Source organism: Sarcophilus harrisii, chromosome 1 (genome assembly GCF_902635505.1).
Source record: "Sarcophilus harrisii chromosome 1, mSarHar1.11, whole genome shotgun sequence".
NCBI lineage: Eukaryota > Metazoa > Chordata > Mammalia > Dasyuromorphia > Dasyuridae > Sarcophilus > Sarcophilus harrisii.
Window position 1 is genome coordinate 669,027,271 of NC_045426.1, and position 17,743 is coordinate 669,045,013.

At 42.2% G+C, this 17,743-nt stretch overlaps 1 protein-coding gene across 1 annotated transcript in view; it reads right to left on the minus strand.

Moving 5' to 3' along the window:
- CCDC124 (coiled-coil domain containing 124) overlaps window positions 1-16,507 on the minus strand; it is a 40,451-nt gene extending 23,944 nt beyond the window's left edge. Inside the window, exon 1 of the mRNA XM_012542156.3 lies at window positions 16,164-16,507. The gene's annotated coding sequence lies outside the window, so the exon portion shown is untranslated. The remainder of the gene's footprint in view (window positions 1-16,163) is intronic.
- Between the last annotated feature and the right edge of the window lie 1,236 nt (window positions 16,508-17,743).

Below are 17,743 nucleotides of genomic sequence, written 5' to 3' on the forward strand. Positions count from 1 at the left end.
AACCAGTTGCAAAATATATGTGAATAATGGACCTTTATAACTGACAGACACAGAAATGTTTGTAAGGCATAGGTCCTCCTTTCCATGGGAAGCAGCAATGACAATACCCACAGGACCTGGAAATTGTAGTTTAGAAAATATCAAACAGAAGGTCAGAGGTAGATTTACTGTTTGTAAGTGATATTATCATATCCCATGATTTGTCTCTGTGACTCCTAGGGAAAATGCCCTTAGAGATCCCTGGGCCAATCAGCCCTAAGAATGACCCAGGGAAGCCTTGGGGGAACCCCAGCTGAAGTGAGGAGGACTTCTAGCTGCCTACAGCCACCAAAATACAACAAAACAATTTTAGAACTCTCCAGGGAAAGGCACATTAGAGCAGTTTCTGGAGAGCCCTTCCCCTGGTCTGGGAGGGTGTCTGTCTCTTATCTCCAGGGAATGTCACTGACAAGACTGTCATCCTGTCCCCCAGTTGGTAGCCTAAGAGCTCTCTCTCACATGGAACCTGATAGATTTTTTCTCCCTGAATTCAATCTCATTTCAAATATCCAGATGCACTTGAGGCATGACAGAGAAGCCCTTTACTATGAGGGGAAAGACTTCAACCATATTTTTGGTGGTTTAAAAGGTTTATACAAGGTAGGATAGTGTATTGCATTTTCAATACAATATTTATTAAGCATCCACTATAAGCAAGAAGGCACTATGTTTCACAACCAAGATATAAAGATAATTAAATGGTGTATGGGAAAAGAAGTAAACAAATACAAAGGAGAGTGGGATATGCAAAAAGGAGAGGGCTAAGCAAAGGGAATGCCCTCTTCTGGACTGTGTTCTCAAAGATAAGAGGACAGGATTTGCAAAATTCAACAAACACTTTTAAATATCTCCCAAGTATAAGATACTGGAGATACAAACACAATCAAAAGCCTCTATCCACAAGGAGCTTCCATGCTCCAGGCCATTCCTCCAGTCTAAACACCTTGCTTTGGTGGTTTTTTTTTTTTTCTCCATTACTCTAAAACTGAGATTTTGCGTCCCATTCTGGGGAGCTCACTTTAAAAGGGGGCACTTATCAGCTGGATCTACAAGCAAAAATGTGTAGCTAAGTGGAAGCATCCTAAGAGGAGCAGTTGAAAGAAATGGGAATGTACTCACATACTTAAAGGGTTCTTATTTAGTAGAAAGTAATACAGAGTAAGTTTTCAGCTCAAGAGGAGTAAATTAGCCAATGATGGAACAGGCTGTTAGGGGAACAATGAGTTCCTTATTACCAGAAACAATCAGGTGTAGGTTATACTGGCCGCTGCCAGTGAGGGATGCTTTGAGTTAGTCCTTGGGAGGTTTGGACCTTTAAATATCTCAATTTTAGGCAGTTCTTTAAAGAGGTCTCAACTCAAAAACTTCATTCCCCTCCTAACAGCCCTGGGAGTGACAGACATTTTATTTCTAATCTTACAACTCAGGGAAGGATCTATGAATTGCTTCAGGAGATGCAATGGAACCAATGGCCAAGGCCAGGGCACCAGACTTTCTAACTCAAAGATTCTATGATTTCAAAAGAGGCAGAATATTGAGAATCCAGAAGAAGAGTAGCACTGCTCCTTTAGTGCTCATATGCCACAATTATCCATGTAAGGACTCCGCAAAAACCTCAGTGTGGCTCTGGGGCAGACCAAGGTTCTCCAAAGTGGTCCCAATGGAGGACAAGCTCTGGCAAATGCTACCAAGTGGTTAAGGCCTTGAATGACAGCACCACGACAGCTTGAATCCAAGCACCAACCTAGCTCCACGTTTAAGAGGTTCATCACTAGTGGCTTGGCTACAAACTTCAGCCACAAGAGCATCCACTAAGTTGAAATGATGGATCCCTGAAATGGTCAAGACCCCATTTAACACATGCCAATAGCTAGTCTGGCTTGCTGGGCCATTACTCCACCTTGGTGCAGAGGCTAGGGGACTAGGCCTGGAGTCAAGAGGCCCCAGGTTCAAATCTGACCCCATGAGCTGCGTGACCTTGGGCCAGTGTCTTAACCTGTTTACTTGAGGCTCTTCAATTATAAAATTGCGATAACAACACCCATTTTTCAATGTTGCTGTGAAGATCAAATGAAAAAATGTGCACAATGTTAAGCACAGTGTCTGGCACATAGTGGGTGCTATATAAATACTACTATTATTAATCCTGACTAATGATGCTATGGTCTAAAAAGCCTGAGAATGAGAGGTAATATCCTCAAAGGCCCCAGGGATGAACCCTCAATCTTACCCTCACGCGCTGGTTCTGCATTTCCAACTAGCTGAGGCACAGCTGTCTTGTGGCCATCTGCCACCCCTCAAATCCATCTTTTCCTAAACCCAGTAGACACGCTGTCCACATTCTTCCTTTAGGTTTCCCAATTTCTTTTAATGGCACCATCATCCTCTCTGACAGCGAAGTGTCTGCCTGACTCTCCTATGTTTCACATCCAATAAACTGTCAAATCTTGGAGTTTCTATTTTTAAAATGAATCTTGGTCCTTCTCCATCTCTGGCTCTTATTCAGTCTTACCTGTATTTCTTAAAGTAAATTTTATTTTAGATTCCATAACCAAGTACAAGCATAAAATACACAAACAAGAAGAAAAGCACATAAACATAAATCACTGTACACTTGAAGAAAGCTCCTTGGTTTCCTGACTGTTAACAAACGTGCATCGACTCTCACAAGGAATAATCATGAACTTCTTTCCTCTTGATTGGACAGGGATTTGTGGCCATTATTGTCTTTCCCTGGTTTCGTGGGCCCTCATCAGGGGTGCATCCTTTGGCTTCTGTGCTTTTCACTTCCCATTTCCCCGCTCTGTTCCATCCCGCCTGGGCTGCCAGGCCAGCTCAGGCCAGGCCATCCCCATCCTCTGGGCTCAGGCAGGAGTGGGGCAGGAGCCCTGGCCTGAGACAGACAAGCTCTGTGACCCTGGGCTTCATCTCATTGAGCCCAAGCTTCAAAATCTGTAAAATGGGAATAACATTACTTACATTACCTAGCTCACAGGAGGAATGGGGGTAGGGAGTGGTATTGCTTCATATACTGTAAAGTTTAGGGAAGTGTAAGTGATTATTATTTAGGAATCTTTGATGGCTTCCCACCAATACACATCCAGGGGTTCTTATTAGTTCAGCATTCAAGGCCAGCCATGATCCAGCCCCAAGTTCCCTTTCCAACTTAACCAACCAATATTCCCTAACACAAGACTTTTTGCTCCAAGGAAACTGAATAGCTCAGTGTCCAGATAGGCCCACACTTTCCAGCCTCCGTGCTCTGCTCACACTGCAGAATCAAATGGGAATGCCTTTTCATCTTCATCTGTTCTGGCTGTGTAAACAGCAAGAACTCAATAGAATAGGGTAAGCATTAATCAGTTCAACAAATCTGGGCAGCTGAGCACTGAGGGTGTCATATTTGGGGATTTGTTTTTTAAGAGTTTTATAGGATAAGGTCTAATGTGGAGAGCACTAAATGTGGAAATCAAAGAATCTGGATTCAAATTCTGACTCATCTTTCTTCCAGAGGGATTACCTAACACTTTCAACTTTCATTTTATCCTTAAAACAAAGAGAATCAATGAATATGAAGAATTCAGAGAATAACATAAACATTGACATAGCATAGCACTTGGCCTGCAGCAGGGTGCTAAGTGCTTAACAAATATCTCATTTGGTTCTCACAATAACCCTGGGAGGATCTGGGAAATGCTCTTATTACTACCCTTCCCCAAAATTTACAATTAGGGAAACTGAAGGAAATTGAGGGTTTTAAAAAGTAACCTGCCAAGGGTTGCTGGCCAGTAGGTGACTGAGGCCGCACTTAAGCTCAGGGTTTCTGGACTCCAGGCCCAGCTCTCTGGGCACTATGGTGCCACAAAGTCATATAATCTGACGCAGCCTGAAATACACAGACTCACTGGTGTCTGGGTGACTGGTGACCAGACCCGACCCAGGGAAAGGGTGAGAAGCTCACCTGTCCACTCCCTGCTTCCCAGCGTGGGGAGCAGTGAACGTGCAAATCTGCTGCCTCTCTCCCTATGACCGGAGAACAACTTGCTGGGAAGGGCAGAGGGATGAGTAGACTCAGAAAAGAAGATACAGAAAAAACAAAGATAGGAATAAACACTGAAAACCAGAAAAAAAAAAAAAGGCAAGGGTCTGGATTCTGGGACCAGCTGAGCTCTGGGGTCTCTTCTCTGATTCCATGAAGCTACTTTACCTATCCGGCAATGAACTTGAAAAGGCCCGATCACCACCAACAAGCTGGCAAGGCCAAAGTAAAGTACAAACACATCCAAGAGGGGCTTAGGTAAACTCATGGAGGGAAACTCCAACATCAGTCAAGGAGAACTCTAGAAGGAGGGTCAGCACACTCCAGCTCGACCATGTAAGTTCTAGATATAACATACAAGTGCTGTGACTCCGAGTCAGAAGTTTCTGACCTTCTTTTCCTCATCCGTCAATGGTTCAATACATAATGATAAAAACCACCCCACAACTTTGAAAAACTTTACAACGATGAACAGTTGATCAGTGCGATGATAAACTCTTAAATCCAAATGAATGAAATTGAAACAAGCATGCCCCTCACTTCCTGACAGACATGATTAATTTAAAATGCAAAGACACATTTTCAGACACTGATAATAGGGGAATTTGTTTTGCCTACGCAGATATTTATTAAAGGTTTTTTGGAAAATAATTGCTCAGTGGGTTTGGGGAGCTGTGGGAGAGAAAAAAACCTAAACCTACATTTAAAAAAACCCTGTTTCCTGGAAAATAAAGACAATGTTCTGACATACTCAGAAGGGCATGTCTGATTAAAAACAGGCAGATTTCCATCACTGTCTACGGATCTGCACTATGGCATTGGCAATATGAGAGGAGCAAGGACTCTTAAAAGGTGTGCTACAGTCTGTATATTTGGTGTTTTGCTAGGTATGCTGCAAAATTGTGTCATGTTACCGCAGATAAAACATTTTATTCACAAAATAAACAAAACTTACCTATTAGATATATACAATAATCTCAAAATACATCAAACTAGTAAAAGCAAAGAACAAAAATGTCTGCTCTTATTGAAGGGAAAAATGTGCATAAATGAGTTTCTCAACCCTCTCGGGTGCTGCCAATCTAAACAGTGGCAAATAATGCTGTGCTGAGAACAAAAATGTCTAAGATCCAGTCAAGTAGAAAGGAGTTGGATGTTAGATATGTTGTGGAGAAAGGATAAAATGTTTGTTTTCAATTGCAGAAATATTGTAGGTACTTAAAAATAAAAAGTGATTTCAGTAGTGTGAGTTGGCAGTCATACCACTGGCAGAGGTCAGGGCCCTTCATGACCTAAACAGACACATGTGATGGTGTAACTGTGGCCCAAACAATCATCAGCCAACAACAGGCAGCCCAGTTCTGGGGATGAGCACCCATGCTCAGCTCAGCTAGTCCTGGAATACACAAGGCCTGTCCCCACCCTGGGACAGATGGCACCTTTCGCCAGCCCTGGACTCATTTTCAGACTGAAAGGGCTTGCTGGAGCTTGCGCTCCCCTGGCACAGCCTTTGAGAACCCAGGGTGACCTTCACACATCAATGACAATCTATCAAAGGGGGAAATTAATCCTAGTCCTATCTCCCTCCCTGGTCTGATTTGAGGATCAGATTAAATAATAGATGGGAAAAGTACCATTGCAAAGTTTAAATTCATCATGTAAATGTGAGAGATTAGTGTTCACTTTGCTGTTCACTCAGAACTTTTGAGAACCTCATGAAAGGAGACTATCAAGCCCTAATCAAAAAAAAAAAAAAAAAAAAAAAAAAAAAGGAACACAGGGTCCCAATGCAACATTCTTTAAAGTCTTATGGCATTTATAACTAAACAGAGACAGGAAAGACTCACATGAAGACATATGGAGTGACTCAAGTCAGTGGAACCAGGAAAACAACATACAAAACACAACAGCCACACAAATAGAAAGACTGCTCTACCAGCATGAGGAAACTCAGGGGATTAGGGCAAAGTGGGGTTAACTGTAGGAACTGAGTGAGTCAAGTTGCCTACATCTTGTGATCCAATCTGGAGCTGGCTCTATTCCCTTTTTTATTCATTTATGGATCTAGTCCAACTTCTGTCTTTTGAGAAAACTTTATTCAATTATGGAAATTGGGAGAAAACCTTATTGTACTGTTTGTACCTACCTGGACCTTTGGGGCTGGGAAGGTGACCCACTCCTCCTGCTGCTTAGAGACCTTTAACCAAGGAGCTGGCCAGAAACCCAGTCAAACTCAAAAGAATGATACAAAGTTTTCTCAATTGGACATCTCAAGAAACCCATGCCTCACATGAGAACTGCCCCTTAGTAATCAAATGTAAAAAAAAAAGCAAGTTTCCATGTTTCTTTGATTGTTCACAGACACTTGGTGGGAGGGGATGAGGAGGTTGACCACCTTTTTCTGAATTCAGGGAATTGCACCTGTTTACTCTCCCCCTCCCAATTTTTCCTCCAAATAGAAATTAGATTACCTAATATTGAATTGTTTCCTTTTAATTAACTGGTCTTATTTGATTGTTTTTAATGTGTAAAAGTATACCTCCCTCTGTATTTGAGGTCCAGTCTTCAAGTGAGGAATATGCTGGGCAATTGGCCCATTGGAGAGACTGAACCTGTTTCCTCAAGCACTTCAGTCTTTTACCCACCACCACTTATCAGAAGATGTCATCAATGTAATGGGCATGCTTGACCCAGGAAGGAAACTGAGGAAAATGTACTTCCAGCCCCATTGTGCAGAGGTATGGAATATAGTATAATCTATCCTGTCAGTAACGGTTGATTTGTTTATCCATTTTGCTTGACTGTTTCTCTTCCTTTGAAAAAAAACCCTTGGTGGTTAATAGGACAGCTTCCTGGATATTGGGAGAGAAATATATTTGAAAATTTAGACATTAGAACAAAAGATATCAATAAAAATGAGACTTTTAAATATAAAAAAAAATGCACCTTTCCCCTTTTACTGGAATTGGGTGTGCTTGGTATGGACTATATTGCACATGAATGTTAGGTTCTCCAACCTGTTTTAATTTCCTTTTAAACTCTGGTTATGTAAGAAAGTTTGATAAAGACTGCAAGGGAGGAATGGTATACTCAGAATTGCATGTGATGTACAAATGAAAGGCTAAAATACTACAAAAGCAAAAAATAACCATTTTCCCTCTTTTCCCTGTCTCACAGATTCCACAGAGTAAAGCATATGATAGCATTGTGATATGAATGGTGCATTCTTACCCTAACACTCATGTACATGCAAAACAGACCACCTTTTACAAGGCTCCAAGTGGGCTCTTGGCTACGATAGTGGAGGCTTGGAGCTTGAAAACAATGAAAGATTCCATAGGGTGCCTTGCAGGTGTTACCTAGTGTCCATCAGGAAGCCACAACAGATCCCCACCCTCATAGGTATTGGACTAGCTTTCCCCAGCTCAGGGCAGAATCAGGTAAGACCTGTCTGAGGGACCAGGAAGACTTATGGGCTTGGTTCCATTTCTAAAGCAAGGCTCAACCTTAAAGGTCATTCAGTTCAACTAAAAAGTCCATCTTAAATAAGACAAGGAAGAGGAGTTATTTAGAATAAACAGTTTGTACAAGAAGGAATCTTATTTAGCACTTAGAGGGTTGGCGCTGGGGCAGGCCACCTAGTCCTAATTCCTCATTTTATATATGGGAAAACTGAGGGTCCAAGAGGTCAAATGATTCAAGTCACAAGCAAATTAGTGGCAGAACCCACAGATTAAAACCTGAGGAGATGATGGGTTTGAGAGCTGGAAGGAATTTCAATCAGAAAGTGCCTACTGTGTGCCAAGCACTGCTAGGGACACAGAGACAAAAACAAAGTGGCCCAGGCCACTAATATATTCTATTGGAGAAGACAGAATACACAAAAATAAGGATATGGAGAACACACAAAATATATAAAGGTAATTAAGTCCAAGAGGGACAATGCTATCAACTTTGAAGATTAGGAGAGGCTTCATATAGAAAAAAAGGAAGCCCTTGTGAGCCTAGATAGAAACAGGGGTTTTCAAGAATTAGAGGTGGGGGGGAGATGGAATATTATATATGACATAGTAAGAAGGGAAGTCAAGTAGACTCCAGCTAGAATGGGCAGGAGCCAGCTTGTGATTCAGGTCAACTAAAAAATCCATCTTAAATAAGACAAGGAAGAGGAGTTATTTAGAATCAACAGTTTGGTCGAGAAGGAATCTTACTCAGCACTTAAGAGAGTTGGCGCTGGGGCGGACCACCTAGTCCTAATTCCTCATTTTACATATGGAAAAACTGAGGGTCCAAGAGGTCAAATGATTCTTGTGAAGAATGAAGCTTGTGAAGGGCTTGACAGAATTTTTATTAGATCTTCAAGGTACCAGGGAGGCCCTAGACCTTCTTAGGCAGTGACATTTCATTTGGCAACAGGTGGGAAGGACAGGTTAGGGATGGAGAAAAATGGGAGGGTAAGAGGGTACAGGGGTTTGCATTTTGCTGCTGGTACTGTGAGCTGAGCAGAGGCTCTCAAAAAGCGTGTTACAGTCTGTGTAATTGGTGTTTTGCTAGGTGTGCTGCAAAATTTTGTCATGTTATTGCAGATTAAACATTTTATTCACAAAATAAACAAAATTTGCCTATTAGACATATGCTGTAACCTCAAAACACATCAGACCATGAACATGCCAAGAACAAAAATGTCTGTTCTTATTGAAGGGAAAATGTGCATAAATGAATTCCCCAACTCCCAAGAGAGAGAAGAGAAGAGGGCCCAGGGAAGAGGCCCTAGGATTAGCAGTATGATCTGGAGGAGGATCAAAAAAGAATCCTGAGGAAAAGCGATCAGATGGAGGAAGAGAACAAGGAGAGATCAGGTCCTAAAAACTCAGAAGAAAATGGGAGCCAGAGGGGAGAGATCAATGGCAAAGGTGTCAAGGAAAATGAGGATTGAGAAAAGGTCACTGGGATTGGCAAAGAAGAGATCACTGAGAGAGAAGTTTTGGTGGAATGATGAAGTCGGAAGCTGGATTGTAAAGGGTTAAGAGAGAAGTAGTGGTGGAAGCACCTGTTTTAGATAGCCTTTTCAAAGAGTTTAGCCCAGGGGTCCTCAAACTACTACCATGGGCCAATGAGGCAGCTGAGGACGATTATCCCCCTCACCCAGGGCTATGAAGTTTCTTTAAAAGCCCACAAAACCAAGTTTTTGTTTTTACTATAGTCCGGCCCTCCAACAGTCTAAGGGACAGTGAACTGGCCCCCTATTTAAAAAGTTTGAGGACCCCTGGTTTAGCCACAAAGGGCAGAAAAGATATGGGACGCTGGCTAATGAGGATAGAAGGACCAAGTGAGGGTTTTTCCAGGATGGGGGAGACACTGGCATGTGGGTAGGCAGTAGGGAATGAGGCAATAGAGGGAAAAACTGTAATGATAGTAATCGGTTGAAACTTTGGAGTGAGAGGGTTGAAGGGCATGGGAATAAAGAACCAGGTGGTGGGAATGGGGTTTAAAAGATGATTGACAGGAATTCAGAATCAGTAGGATGTGAAGGTCATGAGGCTGAAAATAAGAGATAGAGTAGGAATGACAAAGAAGGATAAGTTGGAGGAGACAGGAAGGAATGGGATTCCTCTGAGTAAGTAGGTTAGTCTAGGTAAGGAGTAAGGCCACTATATCAAGTGAGACAGATAGGGGAGAAGGTGATAGAAGATACCTGAGTAAGGTGAAGATGAAGGAAGAAGAGGAGGCTCTTAGCGGTTTGGACTCATTTTTTTCCTGTAAAATATGAGGTGATATCTCAGTCGAGAAGGTGGTAGGGAAGCCATGGGAGGTTTGAAAAAGGGTGAAAAGATGTGCAAGAGCTGCTTAATGGCTAGGATTGCCTAGCAGCAGTGAAGGTCCAGTTGAGGTTCGGTAACATCATTTGTAACAGACTCAGAGTGACTGTGATTTTCTTCACCTTTGTTCAGAAGCATACGTGTCGGTGCAAAGATGACAAATGGGGGACTCTAGGGAGAGCATAATCAGTGACAATGTAAGGGGACCAGGCAATCCAGAGAGGAAAATAGCATGGAGGTGAGCTGCTTCATCAAGTTGAGGAGTGGAGAGTTAACTCTAATCAAACCCTAAGCCTAGTGGAGACAGTCTCAAAAAAGAACTAAAAGGGTCAAGAGTCACACAGGTAGACAAAGACTAGAGTTTGGTAAGAGAAGACACAGGGAGAAGTGAAAAGCCAATAAGTTATGGTCAGATACAGGGATTTTGAAGTTCTTGAGGTAGTGCATTAGTAGATGACAGCAAGACCAAAGATATGACCATCTTTGTATGTGGCTGAGGGGAGATGGAAGAGATAGAAGTGGGTAGGTTGAGGAAATGAAATGAATGGTTAGAGATTATGTTGAAGTCCCCTCGTAAGGGCAGATGTGAGCAGGAGAGGAAAACTATGAGCCAGGTATTGAGCTCATTAAGAAAGAAGGGAAGTCATTGGGAAGAGGTGGAGGGTAAAGGGACAGGGTAGGGAGGGGAATCTGTAGAAAATACCTACCAGGATTTTGATTGGGTAGTAGATATGAACAGCATGGACTTTAAAGGAGAGATTGCTAAGAAGAGCAATGGAGAACAAGGAATATTAAAACTCTCCTCAAACAGTGAGCTGAGGAGAATGGGTGAAGAAGGTATAGTCAGAACTGGGAAAAGTAGCTGCATAGGTTGTCTTCTAGGAGAAACCAGGTTTCATTAAAAGCTAGTAGACAGAAGGAGTGGAAAAGTAAAAGATTAAAGATGAAAAGGAATTTCAGAGGGCACAGTGGAAAGACTGGAAGTGGTGGTGGTAGTTGGTTAAAACTTTGGGGTGGAAAGGTTGAGGGTGACAGGAATAAAGAATCAGGTGATGGGAATGGGGTTTGGAAGATGAGATGGGGATTCAGAATCACTAAGATGTGATGGTCATGACCAGGTGTGAAAATATTAATCAAGTGAGGGAGGTTGGATACTAGGGACACTGGAAAGATAGTCAGAAGGAAAGCCTTGATTCACTAATCTTTTTCTCACTGAAGGGTTCAGATTAAGCAGAAAAAAGGCATAGCAGAAGAAAGAAGTTAAAATACATAACAAAAAATGTTATGACAAAATAAGTAAAAATACATAACAAAAAAGTAAAAAAAATAAAAATACATTTTGTGGTTTTTAAAAGTTTTTCTAAGTCTAAGTTTTTAAAAATTATATAGAGACCCTGAATTTGGCCCCACTGCCATAAGATACCCCCAGAACTGGAGGCTGGGATATGGATAAAGAATTCACAAAAAAGTCTGAGAGGGAGAGTCAAGGTATGAAAACTCAGAGAAGAGAGTATCCAGGAGGAGACAGCAGTCAATAGTGTAAATCCTTCTAGAGAAGAGTGAGCACTGAGAAAAAGTCATGTGGTTGGACAATTAAGAGAATATTTTTCACTTTGGACAGCATTGGATAGTTGGATAAATTGGACAGAAACCTAATTGCAGAGGATTAAGAGTGAAAAGAAAAGTTGAGTCAAAAGTAAAGAGCTTTTTGGTAAGAATTTGGTTGTAAAAAGGAGGAAAAAAAAAAAGGATGATAGGCTGAGAGGATGTAGGGAACTTTTTCAGGATGGAAGAGACTTAGGTTTGTTTCGAATCAGCATGGAGAGAAATCTCAGAAAGCCTCCACCTACCTCCCATTACAAAGGTAAAATAAACCCCAGCAAGAGTAGTGTAGACCATGAATCCTTTCACTAATTTCAACTCCAAATGTCCCTGCCCCCACCTCTACCCATTTCTTCCACAAGATCTTGGGTCCTGATGATTTCAAAAAAAACCTGGAAAGATGTACATGAACTGAAAACAAAGTGAAGTGAGCAGAACTAGGAAATCACTGGACACAGTAATAGCAACATTGCATGAACTGTGAATGACTTGACTATTCTCAGGAACACAATGATCTAAGACAATCCCATCAAACTGATGAAAAATACTATCTGCCTCCAAAGAAATGATATTGTTGGAATAATGATTGAAGCATATTATTTTCCTTTTCCTTTCATTCCTTTTTCAAGTCCTCTTGCATAAAATGATGGATATACAAATATTTCACATGGTTGCACATTTATATCAGATTGCTTATTGGCTCAAGGAAGAGGAGGGAAAGGATAGAATTTGGAACTCAAACAATTTTTAAAAAAATTAAAATTGTTTTTATGTGTAATTAGAGGGAAAACAAAATAAATATTTTTTTAAAAATTGGATCCCAAGTTACAAAGAGATCCCAGGGTGCTGTCTCACAGAAGACAAAAATCAAGGAGTCACATAGTGATTAGCCTGAGGTCAGATAGTGAAGGTAAGATATTAGCCCAAGACCTGATTCAAGGGCCCAAGCTCTTGTCATGTAACTTCAGTACCCAGCTCACAAGAAAAGGACACATACAAACTGAATATAAATGTTAGCTCTTATTAGCATTATTAAGAGGAGGAAGCTCTTAATAATGGTTCTAAGGAACATTTGAATATGATTCTACCTACCGGTTTTGTCTCCTTGACCTATCATTGGCTAGGGCTCTGAATGTTCTGGAAGACTCTGAAACCAGGATTAAAGGGAAGAAAGACATTTTTCCTTTCCCACACTGGCTTATGTGTTTTCCCACAACTCTATAGCCAGAATCATCTCCCCCACTCCCCCCACCAGCTAGCTTCCTTCATACTCTTGGTGCTATAGAGGCAAACTGGAACAGTACAAGGAAAGAGGTTATGCCCTCAGAAATACTTCTAGCAGCTCTTTATTGGACATTTCCATCTAACATCCTAAGCACACAATTTGTCAGAGCTATAAAGGATCATATAAATCATCTTGTTAAATCTCCTGATTTCACAGGAGAAAAGTGTGAGGCTCCAAGGTCTGATTTTGTGTTGCCCTACTGTCCTATAAGTCCAAATAAATAACCCCCTCTTCCAGAAAATTGAAAGTCTGAGTATCGAAGTTTGAAGGGGCTGCAAAGGCAAGTCTCATCCAGCCTAGAATAGCAGTTCTTTCTACAACATTCCTGACAAGTAGTCAAGAATAATCCACCACCTTTGGAGGCAGCCTAGCCTATCACTGGTCAGTTCAAATTGGTAGGAAGTTTTTCTTTATGTTGACCTGAAGTGGTCCTCCTCCCTAGTCCAAATTCTCCTTACTGGTCCCCATTATCCTATTTGGAAAAAAAGCAGAATGAGTCTAATCCTGCCTTTCCTAAAATAGCCCTTCTAATACTTGAAGGTAATCAGACTTGGAGTCAAAGGGGTTGATGGCATATATTGCATGGATCTTTAGCCCACAGGGTGGACAGGAAATTGAAAGGAAATATCCTGTTCTTGGCTGGAATCAGGAACTGAGAAAAGACTCCAGGGTCCTTAGGGAAAGAGGCTTTAGGTCTGAGGGAAGGTTTCCAGCTTTGGCTGTTTCCTATACCTGGATACCATCTCCTCACAGCCTTCAAGGAATAACTCAAAAACCATCCTTCTAAGAAGTCTTCTGTATATTTTTGATCTCAGCAAAAGGTGAGCTCTCCCTCCTTGAGAATATCTACAATCACTTCTCTTCCTCTCCTATTGTCCTTGTCTTCAATTTGGTATAACAGTGAAAGCAACGGACTGGGGAGTTTGATTTACACCTGAATCCTGCTTCTGATGCCTACTAGGCTGTATTTATTTTAGATAGATACAAAGACCTAACACACATTTTGTACATACTTATTCACACATGCTTTATCTCTGGAGGGCAGTCTCTTTTTTATTTCTGTCTATATCCTCAGCTTTGAGCCTCAGTTTCTGTATTTGTAAACAGTAAATATCTTAATATTTAACTCACAAAAATCCCCAATTAATTTCTGTCTATATTCTGAGCACTAAGCCTCAGTTTCTTTATTTGTAAACAGTAAATATCTTAATATTTAACTCACAAAAGTCCCCATTTAATTTCTGTCTATATTCTGAGCACTAAGCCTCAGTTTCTTTATTTGTAAACAGTAAATATCTTAATATTTAACTCACAAAAGTCCCCATTTAATTTCTGTCTATATTCTGAGCACTGAGCCTCTGAATTTGTAAAATGGAGTTAAACTTAACTCAGACAAGGTTGTGAGGTCAGAGAATGTGTGAAGGGGTGTGTCAACCTTCCAGCACGTATTAGTATTAGTCAGCATTAAATGTCAACCATTATTAGGCGAGTCACTCTAATATCTCTAGGCCTGCTTCCTCATTAATAAATGAATGAAAAAGTTACTAAATGCTTACTTCAAAATAAAAATGGTCACTTCACTTAAGGGGCTTACATTCAAATATATGAAAGTTCTTAATCTTTTCTATACCCTGTCTCTTAAGTAAAACCTCTCCTCAGAATGTTTTTAAATTCATTAAACACAAGATTACAAAAGCAACTGTCATATTAAATTATAGTTATCTAAAGATATTTTTTAAAGTTCTCTTAAAAAGGCTTATAAAGGGAGAGACAGCTAGCTAGGAGCAATGTGGATAGAGGGTTGGCTTTAGACATATCCTCTTGACACTAACTGTGATCCAGGGCAAGGGAACTCAGCCTTTCTTAGCTTCAGTATCCTCATATGAAAATGAATCATTTCATTTATCATTAGTATCATTACTAATCATTAACCTCCCTCAAAAAGCATAGTGAGGTTCAAATAAGACAACACACAAAGCTTTCACAAATCTGTAAGCTATTATTATTAACAAAGGTGGTCAGGAAAAGCACAGAAAGTTACAGAATGGGGCTGTGGAGGTTGACACACTCGCACCAGGCACAAGGGCAGATTCGATTATAAATTTCACAACAGGAAAGAGAAGCACTTTGTAAACTTGCTACTATCATACAAACGTCAACTATTATTAGATAAATTACTTCACCTCTCTGCTCCTGATTTCCTCATCAATAAAGACACAGAAAGGGAACCTGCGATTCCATTGGGAAGTATAAGTATGGTAAACTCCCAGGTGAGGAATTTACATTAAGAGATTTGCATGGGTTTTAAATAGTTGCCATCTTGAAGTCTCAACATTTCTGCATCTTATTTGCCTCTAGTATATGCCCTAAATCGTCTTGTATTTGGGTTACTTAAGTAAGTCACTCTCCCCACTCCATCCTCTCAAGTCCCATTTAGTTGCCAGGGTGTTTTCCTCAAGTGCCCCCTTCTGCTCCCCAATAAACCCCACCGGCTCCCCATTACCTCCAGGACTTGTCGGCGTTCAAAGCCTTGTATCCTTTATGCCTCCCCCCTCTATAGTTTGCTATCCAGCGACACCCTGGCCTCCTCGCCATCCTTCATTCAAGCAGGGCTCTCCGCCCCCTGCCTCTAGACATTTTCACGGACGGTCGCACACGTCTGGAACGTTCTAACACCCTCCCCCCAGGATGCCCCGGCTTCCTTCAAATCTCTGGTAAACTTCTGCCTCGTGGGGAGTCCTCCCCGACCTCCGTAACTCTGCTACCTTTCCCCTGTTGGCTGCTTCTAACTTCTCCCGTATCACTTTGTGTGTTTTTGTTTGCACTGGAGTTTGAGCTCCCAGAGAGAAGGGACTGGCTCTCCCTCGGCGCACAGTAGGAGCTTAATCAATGCTGACTGACTGAGCCACCGGTTAAGTGACTGGCCCAGAGTCACAAGTCGGCGAGAGCCCAGAAACCTCGTGGCTTCCGGGTCCCCGGAGCCCCACAATGCCCTTTAAAAAAAAAAAAAAAAAAAAAGACCGTCTCCAGCGGGGTCGCCTGCCGTAAAGCGGGACAAAGACGGACCAGCGGTCGTTACTTCGGGGATGCCCTGGCTCCGTCAACATCCGGCACGCCGGACCCCAGAAACGAATGAATGAATGGGAGCCCCTCCCCCTCCCCATGCTCCCGCCTCCGGCTCTCGCTTCTCCCACCGCCCCTCTCAAATGCCTTCTGCCCAAACCCCCTCCGCTGTCCCTGGAGGACGTCGCAGAGCCCTCCTCCCCAGGGCTTTCTAGGGCTCCAAAGCCTTAGCCCCCCTCCACAGTCTGGCCCCGCCCCGCTCCGGTCCCCCCCACCCGCAGGCCCCGCCGCCGCCGTCGCCGCCGTCTCCTCCTACCTCCTTCCCCGAGCTCAGGACCCCGTCGCGTGCAGACTCCGTCACTGGCGACGAGAGGGGAGGCGGGGCCGACGCCTTTTGTTGATGTCATGCGCCTGCTGGGCGGAGCTAAGCGAGAGCGCCCCCGGAAGCCAGCTGTCGCGAGGCTTCCGCCGCCTCGACTTTGTAGTTTACAACCGGACAGGGAGATGGCGGCTCGCCTCGTCTTTTCCTATCGGAGACGGGTTAGGGTGGGGAAGCCTCCTACTTCCAAAATGGTGGCCGCGAACTCCGGCCAAGAGGCCGGAAACCAAATTATACGGTCTTTCATCTCCTTCCCTCCTTCCCCGGCCAGGGCTAGCCCTTCCAGTATAAGCCTTCCACGCCTACGGTGCCCGACAGGGAACAAACCAGCTAACAATTTTTAAAGCGCGTCTTCGTCAGTTCCTTCTGGAAGCGCGCTGCGGGACCGGCGGCGAAGCTGGCCAAAACGCCAGCATCCTATTGCCGACCTAGCGGGGAGCTTGCCGGTGCTTAACAACTCAGGTCTTCCAGACAAATCTCTGCAATCCTTCTCTTCCATCGGTGGTCGTAACTCTGAGCGCAAGGTGGCCATAGCCCTTGAAAAAACGGGGTCTTGGAAAAAGTTAGCCATCCTTGTAGCGATCTTTAATATTTTTCTCTCAGACGGACAAATCTAACATAAATAAGCAAAAAAAAACAGCTTTTCGTCCCCGTCCCCAAAGAGCAATGATTGCAAAGACTTGGGTGAGGAAAACTAAATTCTTCTTCTCATTTTGTCTCTCGCTGCCTGAATTCCCCGTGCAGTCCAAAATCCTCCCAAGCATCAACAAACCAGATTAAAATATAATTGGTAAATATTTAACCAAAGTAATAAAAATAGAGTAAAACAGAAATTTTTACAAATAAATGTAAAAAAAGCAAAAATAATAAATATTATGTATCATAACATAGTAAATATAGTAACAAAATACAAAGAAAAAATAGTATCCTGAGCATTGGGTGGATCGAAGAACACATCCTAAAAAAATCCAGAAATGTATAATGAGAAACATATTTATGAGCAACTTATTAAAATTAATATGTGGTATTCGAAGTCAATAAATGGCCTGCAGGGATCTTTATGCACAGTTTAGTGAACCCATTTCTATTTGAGTTTGATATCACTATTCAAAGGAAAGGAGACAAGTCAGAGTACTCAACGGGAGTAGGGATTTCAATTTTTTTAAAAAATGTTTTACTTTCATTGTGAATTCTAAAATACAGAAATGTTTCCCACTAGTTAAAGGATATAAACATACAATTTTCAGATGAAGAAATTAAAGCCATTTCTAGTCATATTGATGAGGTTTAGGTTTGGGGGTTTCCTTTTAGTAGGAAACCAAATTATAAGGTCTAGATTTAGGGAACCGAAACGAGATTAGGGTTTCTGGTGGTCAGGGAGTTAAATGATAAGGTCTAGTGGCAGGTTCGGGGTTCAGAGAACCAAATGGAGAGGTTTGGTTCCCCTGCACCCTCTTGGGATTTGGCGCAAGGATGGAGAGTTTGGGGGAACTCCCTTCTCTGTAAAGGAATTTACA